This window comes from Pezoporus occidentalis, unplaced genomic scaffold (genome assembly GCF_034315485.1).
Source record: "Pezoporus occidentalis ecotype Australia unplaced genomic scaffold, CSIRO_AGI_Poc_V1 ctg11, whole genome shotgun sequence".
NCBI classification, from domain to species: Eukaryota; Metazoa; Chordata; class Aves; order Psittaciformes; family Psittacidae; genus Pezoporus; species Pezoporus occidentalis.
Genome location: NW_026912886.1, coordinates 13,086,809 through 13,107,535, shown reverse-complemented (window position 1 = coordinate 13,107,535; position 20,727 = coordinate 13,086,809). Strand labels below are relative to the sequence as shown.

The window sequence follows — 20,727 nt, the reverse complement described above, 5'->3', positions numbered from 1 at the left end:
ACAGTATCAACCACACTTAGCAGAAGGATGGGCACTGCTGGATTAAATGTGGGTCTGTGGGCCCAAGCACAAAATCCTCAGTTTATGCAGTCCCTGAAGTGCATCTAGTGCTCGAGCCTGCATGGCACCCAGGTGGCTGGAATTGCTCACTATGGAGACAAGCATCACCCTGCTTTTAGCCACATGAGAACCCACACTGCAGAAAGGTCAACATATCATGTTTTAGAAGTTCCACTTCCCAGGGAACTGCTGGCTTATTTGTTTTTGAGCATAAGGGGATGAATTTCTGAGCCCTTTGAAGGTGAAGGGAACTTGGTGTTGCTTCCTATGGAGCTAGGATCATACCCTGTTACACAAAGTGTGGGGACAGAAAATATTTGTTTCTTTTGTTAACAGGGAAAAACAAAGCAAACTGGGAGCAACAGTCTTTGGGGCTGCTAAAGAATGTGCCAGGCTCTGGTAGCTTTTTACATGTTTGTACATCTGAGACTTGCATTTTCCTGCTCTTGTGTGTGCCCAGATTTTGGTGCTTGCACATGCTCTGATTAAAGAACAACTCCGAACAATGCTCTTTAACAATCTTAATAAGCACATGGGGGAAGTGTCTTTACTGTATAGACACAGACAATGCTACATGCTTCAACATGAAACATAATTAGGGTGTGCAGTTAAATAAAGGGGTGAGGGGGAAGGGGACATTTCTTTAAAAATGAGAGCAGAGGTGACTTCCAACAAAACTTCAAAACCAGCTTGGCTAACAATGAACATAGCCCCATTCTTTTTAATCATCAACAAAATCTATCACACATGTTCTTTCAAGTAAAGTTTATTAGAAAGAAATTGCTACTAGAGAACCACATGTGAGCTCTGACTTGGCAAGGTCAGGCCAGGGCAATAAACCCTTGAACTTTACAAATATGCAAAGCTGACATAAATAACAAATTAAACCCAGCCAGGTGTAGAGCTGCAGTGAGCTGTTTGCCAGAAAGATTCAAACTCTGCCCGGTGTGACCTCTGTTAGCTCGTGTGGAGAGTGGGGGCTTATCTCCTCGGCTTCTTGTCCTTTAGGGTTCATACCTGTGGGCTCAGGTCACCCTCTTCTCATTAGCTTAGAAAAATTATATCACTTCATTAGAGGTGTTTGTTCAGCTTCTGAGTGTCCTCAGGCGTTTGGATGCTTTGCTGGGTGAGTGCTGATTTTGTCAGAGCTGGAGACTGGGTGGTTTGGGTCTTCTTTGAGGGATTAGTCTGGGATCAAGAGAGTGTGGAGATGCAGGATTTGGTGAGATAAGATGGGAAAAAGAGGGCTGGGGTCTTTGACCGCTGTACAGGGTGATGTTATACCCCAGATTGTTGAAGTCTGGAAAGTAGTAAACATAGATGGACCACAAGCTGGTTCTGTAAGCCTGAGAGCTGCTGCTTGAGTAGCTCACAGAATAGCACAACACCCCACTGCTATTTTGGATGAAGCTCTAAGAGGTGTTTTAGGAAAAAGAGATGATCCTTGCACCAGTTTTAGCCATATCTGTTGCAGCTTCCCTGGGCAATCAGGACTTTATTAGAGGTGCAATTCTCACTGTAATCAATCACTGTATCATTCTGAGCATCACTGCCAGGTTTCTAGAGGCATCCAGCAGCAGATACACCATCTCAGTGGGGTTTTCAAATGTCTCTTAAGCACATTAAGCACCTAACTTCCACCGAATGCTCAAGGGGTTTTTAAAATCCCACTGTATGTCTCTCTGCATCTTGCTCTTAAACAAGTGCTTAATTTTAAGTGCAGGTAGTTTCATTGATGTGTATAGCACTACTTGTGTGGTTAAAGTTAAACATGTGCTTAAGCGTACAGTTAAACCGTGGCTGGAATGAGTGGGGGAGGAATTTGATGCAAACATACAGTGCTTTAAATATAAATGTTTTACTGGTGCACCTTGATTTTTGGATACTAGTCTGAGGCAGAAGCAGTGCAAAAGAAATGTCTCTTTGACTTGAAAATTAAAGGAATTTGTACAAAAATGGAATAATATGACACACTGGGATATGAGGTTCTGCAGAACCCCTTTACAAGTGTAACTAGGCTTTACAATGTCTTTCATAATTGTTTTGTCTTTTTTATTACGTGCAAATCTAGACCTCTTACAAAATCACTTGCCCTGAGAAGCAATGTTCTGTAGTGACTACTAAGCTGTAGGGTCATCTTGAACAACGGATTTCACCTTTCTGTGCTTCTATTTCCCTCCCACTGCCTTTACTATTTATATTATAGGAACTCTGGGGCAGGGATGGTCTCTGCGTTTGCATAGCTCTCTCTCTTTAATGATGGTGTCTCTCTGCTGGGACCACTCAGTGCTGTCGTTAGTAAAAGCTAGTGACTTTCTTGCACAATGAAAACAACAGTAGGAATAAGCAATCAGGGGAAAAAAGACCCCTCTTTCTTAGCTACTTCAGGTTTTAGTTTTGTCTCTGAGTCACAGGTTAGGTCTCTTCAACACATGAGGTTTATATAGACTTGTTAAAGAGATCTGTCCTGATAAATGGGTCGGATGCTTTTTATAGAGATCTCCACTGGGTCCACTCCATCATAATGAAGCTTCAACACAGGCCTCCACAGAGCTCCAAGAGAGAAATCCAGGAAGGAGAAAGTGAAGGGAGATTGGGTGAGTTTACACTATGTGTTAAGTGGAAGAGCTGCAAAGAGGTTGGGAGACTTGTCATGACATGCAATTAAAGGCTCCTCTGGGAGTGTCTGTATAAACTCTGCATATAGCAGAAAGAAAACAGACAGCTGACAGTTGCACTGTGAAGTCTTAGAAGAATATACAGTGTTCACTGCTGACACTCAAAGGCAATTTTGCTGAGTTCTGTGAAGTCTAAACACTCTTACTTGGAGTTAAGGATGATTTCTGTCAAAGAAGAGCTTGAATTTCTATTCTAGTTGTTATAAGTTATCTTCTAGGAACCTCTCTTGAACTGAACTTGACATATACTTTGTTTTAGTTATGTTTCCATCTGATGAAGGCCCTTGCTAGAGCTTTTTTGCCTTTGCTATTGATTGTGGCTGGAGCGTGTGACAGGTATCCCATCTGCCCTGTTCCTATTCAGATAATATTCTGTGACTCTTGGGCAGGGATTTTGTTGTGTGTCTCAGATTTTCTACCCGGATTATCTGTGTGTGGCACATCCAGGAGTGAAAACGGGGAGATGCAGGGAAAAAATAAGTTCTGCAGGACTTTGAGTACAAGGGAGCAAATAAATCTTGCCTGGAAGGTCCCAGTCCTTCAGTACCTTGAGAACTGTGTTGATGGTTGAGGCCGCTGGAAAGATGAGAAGAAAATTCTGATCTACCAACTCCTTTGGCCACCTTTTCCTTTGCAGTGTTGGGAGAGCTGAATGAGGGTCTGAGCTGGTTTGACTACTTGACATATGTAATTAGAAGGAAATCTCCACAGGTCTGCTGTGGAACTTGTGGTCAAAATGAAATAGTCAGTGGGGACAGAAATCCAAACCTCTATCAATCTCATTTAAAGTGAGAGCTTTAACCTATGTTTCTCTTAGTGACATGGGTGAGATTCTCAAGCAACAGGCTGTTGGCTAATTTGGTAAAAGCCCACATTAAACATGATGTTTCAATTGGTCACTATTGCAAGGTGGCTTCTATTTACTCCAGGAAGATCTTTGATCTGTGTCAGGTAGCCTGTTGTTCTTCTGATTCCTATAGTTACCAGAACAAAAGGGAGGAAGTCACTGACCCAAAGAAGTAGACAAAGAAATTGCCATTTCTTTGACTTCTTTTATCAGGTCCTTTATAAAAAAGGAAGCAAGATGTAGAGAGCCTGAGCATCATTCACACCATCAGAGACGTTATCAAAAAATATTCTGGCTATTTGTTTTTGGGATGGGATGACTTTACTATACAAATACCTTAGAAGTCTTCTAGAAGAAACTCAAAGAGATTTTCATTTCCTTCTAGATATAGGGGAATGGCAGATGAGAAGCAAACAACTTGGAATCCATCAGAGAATTTAGAGTGCAAATTTAATTTATACAGGAAGACTGTGGTGTTGGGAAATATAGAAAACTCTAAGTTTTGATGGTTGGACCAGGCTCAGAGCCTAAAGGCATATATCACTGAAGAGTATTAAATATTTAAAAGAAGGTTTATTTAGAGTCCTCAAAACTGACAGGATCTTAAATACAAGATCATATGGCAAGAAAGCTCAACATCATTCTTGTCAGGGTGAATTAACTGTGGTGCATAGCCCTGTATAAATAAGCAGCCATGGAAATTCCCAGCTTCATTTAAAGTCCCCAACCCCAAAATCCTCTCCACTCAGAGGATGAAAGAATATAGGCCGGGGTAGAAAGAAAGACTCAATCCTTCTGAGCAATTTTATCAACACATATTTCTCAGGTAACTCCTCAATTATTTTAGCAGCAGAATACAGAAGAGTTGTATTTCAAGGGTCCATTGTTTATTGCCAAGTACAACTGGCATTGGTTGAAATGAATGACATTTATAATGCATTTTGTGATACAATTTCTCAGTTAAATCTTTCCCTTCTAGTTGTTTCTTTGAGCTTTTGGGGAAGTGCTACTCCTCAGGGGAGGAAGATGTTATTATTATTATTGTAAGGAGATTCAGTCAGGCTGTACCTGACTCATTGAGAGTATTCATCTGTATCTTTTTCAATCCTTTTCACTACTGCATCCTCCTGCCTCAAAAAATGGCTCCTCTTGCTTAGACTGCTGAAATTTGTGGCAACACAGAAAATAGTTTGGCCTAGTAAATTATGATGATCTGCACGTTGGTCATGCTGGTTTAAAGGACATGGGACTCCCCTAAAGAAGTGGTAGACTCTGAAAGGAGCCTTAACCAAAAGCCATGGTGGTGTACAGGTTGTGTTATGGCAATGTGGACCCCCTCTTACCTTGTTTATGCATCGTAACGTGTCTTGAGAGCATTTGCCATGCCAAAAATTCTCCTTCCTAAGCTACAGCAGAGAGCTGCCAGCATGGTATTTGTACTGCCGTGAAAGCCTTCCTCCAGAAGGTCAGTGGGGGAGTGTAATCAGTTTAGAACTGTATGTTGTAACTTACTTGAATGAAAGATTTTTTTTCTAAAGGTGACATTAAGATGAAATATTTAAGATAAACCAGAAGATTTGACTGGAAATTCGCAATGTCCCTCTGAAACAGTCCACGCTGATTTAGTGATCTTCCATTTTCAATTTATGAGCTGAGACCAGAGTATACCACTGGAGGATGAGAATAGAGTAGTCATATTAGAGCCAGCTCATATATCCTGCAGACAGACTTTGGAAGAATTAGAAAGTATAATAAAGTGCTTGTCCCTTTAAGACACTGCTTGGCTCCTTGCCAGTTTAGATCCTGGAGCATTAGATATTTTAAAAGCCCTTAAAACTGTCTCTTTTCTTCTTTTTTCCTTTTTTTCTTTTTCTATTTTTTTTTTTCCCTCTCGTTGTCTGAGGTTTTCACCTTTTAACAATGAAGAAACAATGGTAGCAGCATCCTTTGCTTTAGGGAGGGATGAATTCTGTTCCCCATCACATTGTTTTAAATATGAGATAACACTTTTGAAGGCAAAACATGTATATGGCATATATAAGAGAGAGAAAGCATATCTTGTTTTAAAAAGCAGATTCTTGGTTTTCCATAGGAGCAGTAACGCTGGGATACACAAAGGCACCCAGGTACTTTTCAAGTGTATAAATACTGCCAGGGCACTGCAGTGACCTTTGGTCTCTGACATTTTCAGCTAATGGTCACCGTATGTGGCAAAAAAGCTGACCCTGCAATTACTGTGGGACCTGACTGGAGGCTTGCATGTCTCCTTGGAGGGCAGCCACCTTATCAGTGAGCTCAGTGACCCATGGGTCAAATGCACAAGTACTAGTGTGGGCTCTACTGCAGCACCCAGTGTAATGCACTCGATGAGGCTGCTCCTCCCAGGAAGAGTCAGAGGGCTTTAAAGATGTCACAGTTACTCTGGAAGTATTTCTAAAGTGAATTCTGTTTAAAACCAACCCCTCTGCTAAGGGCTTAAATGACTAACTCTAAGATTTTATTTGAAGATACTGTCACGGGATGTTTTCTGGAGGGCTCTGTTTTGGCTGAGCTCTGCAATATAGTTTGATGCAAGATAGAAGGAATTTGGGAAAAAATGGAAATGTGGTGTGGGGCAAGAATAAGCACAAAGAAAAATAATAGGTCATCAACCTGGGTTCATCTCCTGAACAATACAGAATAGAAGGACACGGGGGGGGTCTTTTTGTGTCATAGCAGATGAACGGAAACTTGAGATTCACTCCACTATTTGCTGTTCTTCAGACCTAACTTTTCTTCTGGTTTGGACTTGGGCGGAGATCCCTTTCAATTTTAGGCAGCAATTTCTTCTCATGCAGTGGGGAAATAAAGCCTGCTGCAAGACTTCTTTAAGGGAGGATACAATGTTCCTTTCCTCTCTTCCTGGAGATTATAAGATAATGCATCTGGAACAACATTAGCTCATCCAGGTCTGTGGTTTTATTTTTGATAATCAAATCCCAGCAATCTCTTTCTCCATCTGCCTGAGCATGTTTTTGGGTAAGGGGTAGATGTCAGCTACCACACATGGCTGTGGTCAGCTATTGTGAGATCTTCTAAACATGAACAGAAAATTTCCGTCTTCTAAGTTATATCTAAACATTCCTTTTTCTCTTGTACTGTATTTTCTTTCTGCAGCTGAGAGAGTTATGGTAGTTCAGGCCAAGAGAACATGTTTATTTCTCCTTTGGTAGTGTTTACTCAGCAGACTCCCAAACTTGGGTTCAGGCTGCATTTACTCTCAAATGAGAATTATTTTGATGGCCTCAGCCTTATTCGATATATTGCAGTGTCTATTTGTGTCAAGAGCTAGCATTAAGTCATTGTCTGTCTGGATTAAGTGTTAAGGGTACAATGAAGAGTCTGTGGACATCTTGTTAGGAGACAGCTGGCCAAATCAAAGTAGGCTTTCTTCTGAATCTCAGCAACATCTGCATTCCTAAACAACGAAAGTATTTCTTACAAAACCAAGTGGGTTTTCTGTTAAGTTTAGCCTAGAAGTGAGATAATTATAGGAAAAAAGCTGAAACTCATCTTAGGAGCTTTTAGGAGCTTATGACACTTTGTTTGGCCTTTTGTGAAGGCTATTAGTCATTTATCCCCTTTCAGCAGCTGAGCACTGGTGTGCAACATCTGTGCTGTGCTTCACCTTAGAGCTTCCTCGGGATCAGGGCAGCAGAGATGGAGTAGGTCTTCTTCCTTCTAGCATCAGCCTCCTGTCTTGGATGTCTGACTAGCTCTAGTTCACAAGGTTTTGCGTTTTGTCAATGAGGACATCACATTTTTAGTGACTTAGGCAAAAGTCTTTTTCTTAGAATGTAAATTCTATAATGTTAAGTCTTTCTAACAACATCTCTGATTATTGATTGTACATCTAATAAACACATCCATAAAAGACAGTAGTTTTAATTACACTCATATAAATTATGAAGAGTCATGAGGTTTGTGTTATCTTTTTCATTAGTCACGATGCTCCAATTCTTAAACTTATCTGGACCTCTGTGTCAACAGAACAGTTTTATGAAGCAGGGCATCTTCTTCTAAAACCCCTTCAAGCTAAGACAGTCCTGTGGAAGACATTCTCAGTACAGCTTTCACGTTGTCCGAATTATCCCCAAACGTATTTACTCTTAAAAGATTTCTAAGGCAGCAAAAAATCCATTCTTTTTTTTCTCCTAATGAGACTAAATTTTGTTACTGTTTAAGAATCATTAAAAAAAAAAAAGTGTTTTCTTCAGTAAACCAACTAAATTTCAAAGTTTTATTTTTATGTCTATGAAGCATTGGTTCTCTCATTTCAAATGCTGTTTGGAATGAAGATTACTTAAATTGATCATCAGAAGCTGCCTGCATTCACTGTAGTGTTAGAAAAATTCCAGCTTATTTTGTTCAACTTGTTTTCCATTGTAAGTTGTACAGGTCCATGAGATGATGATAAGCAGACTGGGAAGGGATCTGAACAAATTGCCCTGCATTTTAGCCCTCAATTATACAAGGTGATCTTATGAAAACAAGAAGTGAAGTCTTGAAAGGTCTCTGAATAGCAATGGGAAATAACTCATGCCAGATTGTTCCTTGTTAGTACCAAAGAGAGACTCCTATAGATTGGCTAATATAGAGAGCTGATGCACATCCTTTACCCTTAAAGAAGTTTCTTTGGTTTTCCAAACTAATCAAAACAGGTGAGCTAGGAGTCTAAATGCCAGAGATAGTCAGTAAGAATAAAGCATTTGAGTCATGAAACGTTCCAAAATGCCCTGATGGTGCAGTGAATCCTGACTATGTAGCAAAACCATCAACCAAGCAAATGAAAGGTCTTCCACGTTATGAAGTCTGTTATCATTCCAAGGATGAAACCAGAGAAATCAGAGTGACTTCATGACAATTCATCTGGTAGCTTGACTGTCATAATAACTGCTTTATAAACTACAGGAAGTTGTGCCACAGGGCCTTTGCATGTCAGATATGTAAAAGAATGGAAAGATACCATAGTAAGTTGTTATAATAATATTGTTCATTCACGAAGATTTTCAGCAAGTCTATAGATGTAGCAAAGTGAAAAATAGAAAATGTCTGTTTAAACTTATCTACCTCTGCAAATAAAGACTAGTAGTTAAATTACTCCATTTTAAGGCAACCACCAGTTGAGGTTTGGTTTCTGTCAAGTTAGCTCTTTGCTCAGTGAAAACACATGGTTGCTGTTTGGGTGGCTGTAATAGTTTGGGTACCTGCACAACTGAATCATTTTGCAAATTGGTGCATATTCATGAAGGGTAGCACAAATGGTTTAAAATGGAATCTGGAAGTGGTTTTTTTTTTTTTCATCATTTACTTTGTGCCACAAGTCATTGTACAGTTTATATAGCTTCAGTCAGTTCTGGACTAACATCATCACCCTGCAGCTCGGTGGACTCCCACACGCTCAGGCAGTGACCAGAATAGTGATCTCCAAATATTCCTTGAGAGAAGCATTTGCAAAGAGTTGTAAGCTGCCACTTAATCATATAGGCTGTTAGCAAATATTTACGGTTAACAAAGGCATTGACAGGATGCTGGATTGATTCACAAATGCATTTTGGCAGAGAAAAAATGACCCAAATACTGAATAAGTAATATTTGAAGGGAATAATTGGAACTTCTCTGTAGGCAAGCTATATTTGAAAACCACATCTTCTCAGCCAAAGTGTCTTTGGAAGTATGAGATGATGTTCAGTTTTACCCACACCAACACAAGACCCTATATAATTTAAGAACATGAAGAATGGTTTAAATTAAAGGTGAATTTGCTCAAGATGAGGAGGACTTCACAATATTTCACTAGAGGTTCTCAAGTAGGGCAGAAGATCCCAAAGAATGAATTAATGCAAGGGGACTTGCTGTTTTCCTTTCTGTACGTAATGTTACTCCTCCGTCGGCACAGTTCCTGCTCTGCTGGCTCATTCCTGCCTCGGGGGAAGGACATTATTTACTAAATCTGTTTTGGGTTTTAAAGAGGAGGTTTCATATTGAAATACTCATTTGAGCCAACCCAGCAGAACTTGTGAGATCTGACAGCAGCAGAGGAGAGGCAGTGGTAGACCAGAATGGCTGCCCTCAAAAAAATGGGAGATAAATATTACAACTGAAAGGAAACCTCACTTCCTGCACTTGTGTGCTTTGTTAATATGTAACATGCACGTATTATAACTACTTGGTGACAGACTCAAACCCCCTCCGGCTTTTGGGATTCTGTTCAGTATTTTTAATCATAATTTAGGTGCGAGGGTTAGGATTAACAGCAGGCAAACATTAACTATGGCCGTTGGACCTCAATGAGCCTACCAAAATTGCAGAGTGGGTTAGCCAAGAGAACAGTCATTGGGGAAAAATGAAACTCAGATGTACTGAAAATGTGAAAGAAAATTGCAAGCAGCACAGGGAAGGAAGTTGATTGGACAAAATAGGGAACCTTTGCAGCTCTTGATAGGAAAGGTGAAATTCAGTGAGAAAAAGCAATAGAAAGAAGGAATGGGAGAAAACCAGGAAATAATGATATGTCAAAAGGATGCTTATTCTCTACAAAGAGGGCTCTGAACCCATGAAACAAGGAAAGAATGAATATTACTGTTTCTTGGCTTTGGTGATTTGCACTGTGGCAATGGAATAATACTCAGGGATACATGGGAAAGTTATGCTGATGTGATGTGGGTAGGTCCAAAAGATGGCTAAGCAGGGTGAACAGAAGGAATGTAGGACAGCTGTGTGTTATTTGCTAAAGAAAAAGAAGTTATTGCTGCTTTGCCAGGTGGGTTGAGGCAGAAATCTCATACCTCTATGAAAAAAGTAATACCAGATCCCAAGGGCTGGCTACATGGAAATCGCTATCCACAGCATTCATTAGGCCATTTGCCTCTATAAAGATCAGACAAATTTATGTTGAGCTAGGTCACATGAGGCCAAAACCTCACCTGCTTCAGGCTTTCAGGACTGTACTTCAATGACAATTTAGGATCTAATGGAAGGCCAGGAAAAGGGTCACTTTGTATCTGGAATATACTAGTATCTAACACTGAAATGATGTAATATATCTGATTGCACAGTATGTATAAATCAGGGCAGCTCTTAGTAGAAGGACCATATGTTCTTCACACCAGCGGACATATACACAGATTCCTGGGACTACCTGCCCAGGTTAAGGCAGTGTGACTCTTTTTCTCCCTTCCCCAAAAGCTTGGCCACAGTGCTACCGTCAAGCTGGCCTTAAGAAAACAACCAACAATAGCAACCACGACAAAAAAAGCCCCAAAGACAGCATTGCTGCCATAAAGCTCAGTGCTGGCATTCCTTAGGAACTGGTGGGGGTGTGTGGGGTGTGTGTGTTGCTGCATTCCCCTGGAATGTGGCGAATGGCTTGTAAATTAGAGTCCCTAATGAAACCGCACTGGTGTCCAACTGCAGCAATCATCTGGTTAAAATCAGGCAGTAATTCCACTAATTTTACTGCCCTTCTCCCAGCCCTCAACGCCTCATTTAGGAAAAAATGTTTATGTTCCCCTCAAAACACCTGCATTTTAACTCGGGTCCCCAAAGCAATTATTTTTATTTTATTTTATTTTTAAGACTTTCTGTTGTGAAATGCACCATCCCTCTCTTTTCTGAACTGAAGCACAGGAATGCCCTGGGATTCCCAGTATTCAGACATGTTTAACTAGCACTGTTTTTCATACCCACTTCACAAGCTTTGCCATCCTATATATTTTTCCGCCCACAGCTGCTGTCCAGAAGTGTTTGGGATATATTTTTCTCTCCCCTTCTCTCAGTAAATGATGAAAAACTACGTAGAGCTGTTTACATTGTGACTAAGGAAGTTAAGGTTGATGGAGGTGATAGTGACTGACACTTATCCAATTTCAGGCTTTCCTAAACGTCTGTGGCTCTTATCATGATTTAGTCTCTACCAGACCTTGTAGACATTAAACAACAAGAATGAGCACTATTCTCGCTCAGAAAAAGAAACATTATATAGTGAATGCTGGAACAGTACCATGATGTGCTGTGAGATCTTACCATCTGCTATTCCATTAGGGTGAGTTATTCATTTTGTCTCCTTGGTTTCATGTTCATTTAAAGCTTTGATAGATTATGACTACAGATCTCCTTCAAAAGTTGTAAGCAGATATCCCCAGGCCGCGATGATACTGTTTTTTGAAGCACAGGCATCTCAGACAAGGGAAATGGGATTCCTATAAACAGTCAAATGTCTTCCTTTCTCTTCAGTCCTCACAATGCAGAAATATTTGGCCTGCCAGCAAATTCTGAGAGAAAATAAATAAATATGGAGCACACCCATTCCCCAACCATCTGTGAAGATCCCCATCCAGTTTGCTGAATTGCCACAGCCCTTTTAATCAGAGCAAAGCTTCAGCCAGGCCAAGGTGTGCCAGTGCTGCGGTGCAGATCATCTGCTCGTGGCTCCTCAGTACAACAAAGCCATACCAGGTAGGCAAAACTGGGTATGGCATCAAATTCCCACCCTGTTTCACCTCGGAGAACAAAGAATCAAGGGTATGCAAGGTATTGTAGCTCCCCATATGACTGTTTTTTGGGGTTATAACTGGGTGGAATGGGAATTTTCCATACTATGAAAATTTCAGGGGGAACAGTAATTTGTTACAGCTAAAAATTAAGCTTTCTTTTAGCTAGCAAGGAAAATGCTGGCCATGATGATTTCTGAAGCAGCAGCTCAGGAAAAGCTGTATCTTGAAGCATTCAACTCAAGTGTGGGGCATCATCTCCCAGATTCTACTTTCTTGCTTTCACACCAGTGTAGCACGTTCTTGCTGTTAGCAAAGCTGCAGTCAAACAGGCTTAATGAAGAAGGGAAAGAGTGGTTTGTTTTGGTTTCTGGATCCTCCCAATAGAGAAGATATTTAGAAACCTTTGCCCCCCACCAGACACCAAAACAGCAGCACAACACCAGAAAACTGTTTTCTTGTGCTGCTGCTTAGATAATCTAGTTATTGTGGACACATAGCAAAATGTTTAAGTGGGAAGACAATGTGCTGAATGCAGTTAAGGGCTGATGGAGACCCAGGGATCCAGCATCCTACAAGTATGCAGAGAAGCCCTGCAACCCCTTAAGGAGGGACCTTGTCCTTTTCTTGCTGAGTTGAAAGGTAAAAGAGAAGCTGGTTATCCACTGAAGGGTGAAGCCCACAATGAGATGAGGGAAACAGAACAAACCCAACTCCTTTCCACACCTGGTCACAAGAGGAGATTGAGGAAAAAGAGAAAGGCCTATTGACAGCACCCAGAACACTGGTGGGGGGGAGGCAGTAGCTCAGAAAAACCAGCACGACCAGGCCCATGCTTAATCTCAAACTTCAAAGCAGAAAATTCCTCAGAGCTAATAGGTCCCAAATCAAAATATGGTCAGGTATGGAACATATGGTCACCACAGCATCCTGGAGGCTGTGAGAGGTGAAAGCTTACAAAAGCAACTGGGATTCTTCCTCTTCCTTTTTTTTTTTCCTCTTCCTGCCTGCTTTCTTTAAGCCTTTGTTTTGTCCTCACTGCATCTGAACTCCCTTGGACTTGATGGTGCAGGCCTACAGCTGAGCAGGATATACAAATGTAATCCCAATAACAAATGGGAATGAAGGAAATATCATATTGAACACTGTATCACATCCAGTTTTAATTAAAATTATCACAAGCAGATTTATGTTCAGTATAACTTTTCCTGCTGTTTCCAGGTTGTATTTATCTTCCAATTTGATTGTTTTTCTGTGCCGTTTATGAAAGCTGCCTCCCAACCAGAGATAATGCTGCATTTTAACACTTTAGCTGGGTTTGTACTTTCAATGAGCTTTCTGCTTTTTGAATTTTTACTTGATTTGACATCTCTCTGAGAGCTGGCAGAAGCAATGTGTAGCTTGATGGTTTAAAATGTGCAGTCGTTGGAAGGTAGGGAAGCTGCCTTTCTTCAGCTGACTGCTATTATGAACTCACTGCTGGGACTGAGACTCCAAATCAGCAAATAACATCCCATTAAGGTCAAAGAGCCTGTTGAATAGTGTGGTGTCTGTATGAGAAAAAGGAAGGTAGGGGAGCTTCCTGCCTAAGGTGCTAAAGAAAACCTATTTGAAGGTCTAAGCTTTGAATTTTTTTTGGGGAATATTCTTTTAATTTGAATGAACTCAAATCTTCACACTCCTGTTATTTCTTCTGATGTTTAGCTAAAATATAACAGAAGTGATAACGGCTTCCTTTTACCTCTGAGATTTGTAGTTGGCTGAGTCATTAATAATCTCCTAATTTCTATGTTTTCCTTTCTTTTTGTCTTCAGGGATCTCTTGAAGCTAAATAAGAAAAAGGGTATTTTACTGGGAGCCTTTTTTGCAGTTTGACAGGTGAGAAGTAGAGAAAGGAACTGGTTTTCGTAAGGGAACGGCACAGCTAAAATTAAAAGTAGGACTTGGCTCTTAACAACTCTGAATTACTAGACAATTTGAAACCCACATTTCACTGCTTGACTTTTTTGCTTGGAGAAGTCAAACCAGAACCCCAAACACATCCATTCTCAAACCTTGGGAGATTTCACATCCTGATCGGAGCTTTGCAACATTTCTGATTAATGCATACCAATCCTACTCTGTTATAAAGTCAAATCAATGCCAAATGTGGTGGTGATTTTTTGATAGGGAATAAGCAACAACCACCAATATATTTAACACAGGTCAGTAGACAGCCTACAGTCATGACAGTCTTGAACTAGTGACCTAGAAATGAAAGACTCCTTAATCCCTTTACCAAATCCTAAACCACTCAATTCCTGCCCCACCTCAGCAACCAAGGTCTTTTATAGATGTGCTGGAGGGTAATATGTAAGCCAGCAGAGTGTAAATTAAAGAGGAAAAAAAGGCTCTACTTGCAATAACATCGTAATTGTGGAATTTGAGAAAATAAGGGACTCAGGAGAGGTCTTCAGTCAGCTTGTCTCAAATTCAGTGCAAATTTATTCTGAGAATATTTTGGCACCTGCAAACAGCCCAAAACTTTTATAAGCATCATAGCAGGGGAAAAGTGATGCAAGTGAAAGACTGCAGATAGACTCAGAAAAAGGTCTTGATTGTTCATCTGACCTGTTGGCTTCCTCTATTGCTATATGAGTTTAGTTTTCTGACTAACTCCACCGATCACCACGATGACATTATGAAGTCACACTGTCACACAACTGGAGTGTTTAGTCAGATCGCTTATTTCAGCTCTTGAAGGATGAAACTCTCGCCTTGGAAAAGAACAGCAGCCACAATCCATTTGTCTCTTAAATCCTATGTTGTTTAATCTGATTTCTTCATCTTTGTCCTGGCATTACCATGTGAAGAGGTTCTCTTCTGTTTTCTTAGTCCTTCTGATAGATCCTGACAAGATGTACCATGAGAAAAGTATTCATTTCAGAAGCTGTTTCCTATAACATAACAGAACCTTAAAAAAAGGAGTGGGTTTGAATTCTAATTGAATTCAAAGCTACACAGCACAGAGCAACAACAGCAAACTCTGTGCCTGTACAGTTGGAATTTTGCTGCCAAATGTGGTTAAACAGTTTTTCACTTTTCCTCAAAACATGAACATTGTCTAAGTAGAAAAGTATTTCCATTTGTAGAAGGGACTTTTTTTCATTTTGTACATCTGCAGGCATAAAAGGACCATAATAGACCACAAATTAGATCCGGGAACTGAAACAAGCTCAGCTTGTAACTGGGACCACAGGTCTGTAAAAAAACCCAAACCTATAGCATCATTTTTGGGTGAGCTCTTTTTTTTTTTTTTCTTGTTTGTTTGTATTTTTTTCCTCTTTTATGGCAAAGCAAATGAAAACTCATTTTATATTCAAATATGACACCATCTGTTCCCTGAGTTAGAAAAAGTGGGTGAACTGATCCAATATACATTGCGCTAGAAGGAGGGGAACAAATGAAGAAAATATCTCTTTCTCTCATTTCTCTCCTGTTTTGTGTCCCACTGTTCCATGACTTGACCACAAAGGACTTGCAGATGGCATATGAGTTTTTTTTTCCTCTGTTTGATCTAGTCCCGCCATACTTCTGGGCTTGGATTTTCCCTTTCCCTGTGTGACCTGCTGTCTCCTTTTCCTTCTGAAACAGCCTCTCCTAATGCTCTTCCTAGTGAGGTGACAGAGACCAGGTCATGTAGGTCCTCTTACCAGAGTCTTGTGGCTTACACAGTTTTAGAGTTGTGATGCCACTTGGCATGAAGGAGAGGTGGTTTGTCGTAGACGACACTTGTCTCACTGTTGTTTGTGTTCAACCCCTCCACTTCTCCCTTGATCCCATGTAGGAAAGGAAGCTACCTTGCAGGACTGGCTTTGACCAATGCAGAGGTAAGGTGCTGTCCTGAGGACCGCATCCATAGGGGCTGGAAGTTCCAGTTGTGGCTTCTGGATCAGTCTTGTGAAAGTCCCTTTAGTTTTGACCACAGCTATTTGGAACTAGGAACAGAGTAAAACAGATCCCTTGCAGTTGTCACTGGTCAATCTTTGGGCAGTAACTAAACTAAAGGAGAAAGGGGAGAACTAAAAACCCACCATGTATGGAAGTCTCTGGGAACACGAAAAACACCCCTATATAACTTTTAAGATCATCAGTTGTAACAACATGACAAAAAGTTGCTGCATCAACCACTACCCCCCACCTCCCCTCTTAAAAAAAGAGAGAGTCCCTAAGCTACCCTGAGTCTGACAATGGCTGGTTGTGAGGCATATGTTAAACAGTTTTTCAGTTAACATGGGCAAAGGAAATCTGCTATGAAACTGTATTAAGGAAATATGAGACTACCGTAATCTGCATAAAAATAAATTTGGGTATATTCCCAACACACAGTCGCACTGTGGAATTGCAGGAAGTGGGCTAATGGGAGGGAAGCTTTGCTTTCCCTAAAGAAAACCTGCCCGGGATTATTTTTTTGTAAAAATAAAGCTACTTTCATATTTTTCTTATATTGCTGGCTTGTGTTTAGAGTTGAGTGAATAGTTTATATTAAATAATTTCCTCTGTGAAATGAACCTTCTATTATTATTGCTCAAAGGCTGTTGATAACATGCTAGGGTTTCCTGCACTTACTCTTCGTTTCTAATGGTTCACCAGGTTGAAATCATATCTGTGTATCCCTGTAAGGATTGATCTGGGTTTGGGTTGAGTGTTTGATACCTTTGTGGCATTGGAGCTGTGTTAGTTATGGTGATGGGCTCCTTTGCTTTTCACCTTTTCCATGCCCCCTCTGGCAGGGACATGCTGCTGGGGATCCCAGAAGTAGAGCTAATCCAAGAATAATTGTTGCTGGGGTGGGCTGTGGAGAAGGCAACACAAAGAGAAAAGGCTGTGTGAAGTTTCTCTGGTGCTCACTGGAGGGCTCATATGAACAGGGTCCATCACCCAAGGGGACCTTAGTCCCTCTCCAGCGCTGTTCCCTGGCTGGAAGGCAGCAGGCTGCTACAACAGCCACAGCACAGGCTTCCCAGTTTGCAGGAAGCAGGTTTATTTTTTGTTACCCTTTTGGCTTCGCTCCCAATTGAACAGCAACCAACATTTCTTAAAACTTGGAGCGAAGCAAGGCCTCTTGTGTTTCCGCCTGGGAAATACTTGGGGCTAATGGGGTGCACATGCCTGGTGCCACCGCAGCCCGCTGCCAGCCAGACCCTGGCAGTGTGTGCTGTTGCACAACTATGGGACATCATGGAACCCCCTGAGCACTGGGGGTCTTCACTTGGGCCACCCCTTGCTCCTGCCACGTGCTCTAGAAGTTCTCTCCAACTGGATAAATCATCATTATTTTTGTCCTGACAGAATTCCCATTAGGAAAAAAACGCTGCTCAAGTTATGTTTAATAGTTTGGAGGCTCAATAAAATGGATATTTGCCTTGGTTTTGTTGCTAAAACCAAGGTTGGTTGAGCAGTTCTAGAGCGCTCTTTTGGGCACACCTATGGTCCCACCCACCAAGGCTCCCATGTTATCCCACCTTTAAGGGGGAGAGAATTCATCTCATCAATGATATTCCTAGAAGCAGGCATGAACTCGGAGCAGTCTCTGTCACCCTTCTGTGGGCAGTTGTTTCAAGCAGGGAAAAAGAGGGAGCAGAGAGAAAGAACCATTTCAACAACAAATGTGTCTAATGCTTTTACTCTGTGAGCCACCAAGGCTGCCAGCTGGGTGTTTGCTGAAGGAAGGCAGCAACCAAATACAGAGCAGGACAAGGAAGGACAAAACTTAGCTGGCTAAGAGCAAATCTGAACCTTTTCTGTTGTAAAGTTGGAGGAAGGAATGCAGTCCCCTCCTTCCTTCCCTACCACTCGCACACACAAAACAACCTGAAGCTTGTAGTTAAGAAAATAAACTGCAGAGAAAGCCCCTGAAGGGCCTTGGCAGCAAACTGTTCTCACTAAATTGGGAATCTGCACACTCATAGTCTGAAATAAATTAAGATGTTGGGGGGTGGGAAGGGAGGAAGAAAGGAAGGGGGAGAAGACGGGGAAAATCAACAGCTCTGGGGTGAAATGCGGGTTGATGCTGCCTCATCATTTTTAAACCTAAAATAAAACAAGCAAATTTTCTCTAACTGCAGGTCAAAAAGAAAAAAAGGAGGGGGGGGGGGGCTGGAATATCTTCCCTCATCTGTTCATGGTAATTACTAACAGAACACAGCCCCTGCCAGCTGCAGAGTTCATGGATAAACGGAGGGACACATTATTCTCTCTCTCTGGGATCAAAACCCCAAACTTAGTATCTCAATTTGCCTGTGGTATGTCTTTCATATACTCTTGCGAAGTCATTTCATTGGGCTGTTCAGTTGGGACTTTTTCATCAGACAAAAACTGTGATGTTTGCAGGCTTTCAAGTTTATTTTAAGTTGGCTTCTGAATGAGAAACATGACTCCTGCAATTTCCCAAACTTTTATTATGTCATTATAGCGTATTTATTATTGGATCTATCCACTTTCCTTGTTAGCAGCCAGTCACAGCAGGGCGAGTTCATACTCTAACCTATGTACGCTGGCTGCTGCGGATGCAACAGGGTGTAGAAGTCCTCTGGAGGAACAACTGCAAACCATGTGAATATTCAAAAGGGACAAGATTAGCACACATTCACCAGAATATCTCAAATGTTGACTCTGCGATACCAGTGCAAAGCAGCTATTGATTTTGCTTGAGAAGTCCATTCCCATGGTATGGCAATCTCTGATTCATGTGCTGTTGAAGTGGTGATGATAGAGCTTGCTGAGCATAGTGTAGTTAGATGAAGAGGAAGGGGTTGATAGCCTAGTTCTGATATTTGCCATCCACTGTTTTTTAAGGCAGGTTAGGGTCCTAGGCCAAGCACAGACAAATAGCCTTGAGGTTTCTGGAAGTTGTCATGAGAAGTGATCTTGTAATAAATACAATAATTGGGGGAAATAAAGTTAGCTTAAAAGCAGTTGTGATTAAAGAAGCTGATTGCGCCACACAATTTGCACCATCCTACTGCTGAACATCCTCAAAGATCAAACAGTCCTTCCATCACAGATAGCAATGAGCAGTTAAGAGTCACAAACTGTGTGTACATCTGTGTGTTTGCATGCACTGTTTCAAGCAATACAATGATGGGATGGGTATTCTTCTTGTTTGAGGAGTTAAAAGATAAGCCCTGTTCTTTGCGGATTATTTAGCAAGTCTGAGAAAGCATGCGGTTTCATTGTGATTTGGTGGTCACAGGTAAAACTGATGATTTGCAGCATTTTTCGAACCTCTCTGGTACGTGAGCATGGGGACCATTCCATTTTCTGCTGCAGAAATAGTGGAGAGTGATTAATGAGAATTATGAGAATTTTTGAGAAAGCTATTACATCATTTGTCAGAGCCAGAGCATGAGAAAGGAGAAATAAACACAGGAACAGAGATCAGGAGATGTAACTATTATCTGTCTCATACTTGCTATGTGACCTTGGTCAGGGCCCTGCATATCGGTTTCCTAGCCATAAAACAGACGGAGTTATCTTCTTTCACTACCTTTCAGAATATTGGAAGGTTTAATTCATGCCTCTTTGCAAAGCGCTTTGAGATCCTGGGGCTGAAATGTAAAGTCTTCTTTTTATGAGTCAGGGTTTTTATTCATTTTAATGTAGGGGTTTTGTTTGTGACACATACTAAAGGCACGGCGCCGTGGCTGGAAAGTTAACCCGCTCTGTCCCGGGAAGTCAGCCTGGTGGACTGCAGCATTTCATTGATGCATTTTAATGTACACCTTTTATACCTTCACCACTCTAGAGTGGAAAACTGACATTATCTGGGCCGACCTCCTGCTTTCTCACTGGCTGATTACACAACAGAAGAGGCTAGGCCTGGGGCAGATCTATTTTCTACACCTATTATGCTGTTGCACAGTTGAAATTCAGTTGTTAGCTGTTTTTAAAAACGACAAATGTGCTCTAATTTTAGAGCATCATAGCAATCATTGTTTTTATTTCAGCAGAGAGGAAAAGTGGAGGAAAAAAACAGCTTGGGACTTAATAAACACCTTAGCCTGCAGCCTTCGACTTTATTCATGAGGTTTTTTATCTTCTCTTCCACTCTCCATGCACTCACTGCATCTTCTTTACTGCACAGTCTTAAATTACCATTGCAAAGGTTATATGTTTATTTACAAAGAGCTGGCTATGAATGGTGATCCTAAAGGCGAGGAGGGTGTCTCATGGCAATAAACATCTCTTGCTCTCTTAAACACCAAGGCCAAATGAATAAGGTGATGTTTAGTGCCTCAGACATATTATGGTTTATGGCTTCATTAACTACCTGACCTGTATTGTGTGCAAATTTCATCAGAGTGAGATGCATATTTATTCCCTGAGGTGGGCTGGCTGATAATGTTCTTATTCTTAAAGGAGCAGTGCAAGTAATTACTTACAATTAGTACTATGAAAGTAAGGAATTTTGTGAGGCAAGGTAATTTCACATACCTGAAATTTTACTTAACAGAAGAAAAGGCAGCACAATGAATATTTATATTTGAGTGAAATTGGAAATACATGAATATGGCTTCTCTTGACTCTTGGCAGCATTTGGGATAGTTTTAGCCATTTAAGGAATTAAAAA

The 20,727-nt window shown here is 41.0% G+C and overlaps 1 long non-coding RNA gene across 3 annotated transcripts in view; it reads left to right on the top strand.

The window, feature by feature from the left end:
- The first annotated feature begins 959 nt into the window (after positions 1–959).
- The window catches only part of LOC134170200 (uncharacterized), a 92,912-nt gene continuing 73,144 nt past the window's right edge, over positions 960–20,727 (top strand). For all 3 annotated transcript variants that reach the window (XR_009967154.1, XR_009967151.1, XR_009967152.1), the window contains exons 1-2: positions 960–1,186; positions 2,557–2,657. This is a non-coding gene — a long non-coding RNA (uncharacterized LOC134170200). The remainder of the gene's footprint in view (positions 1,187–2,556; positions 2,658–20,727) is intronic.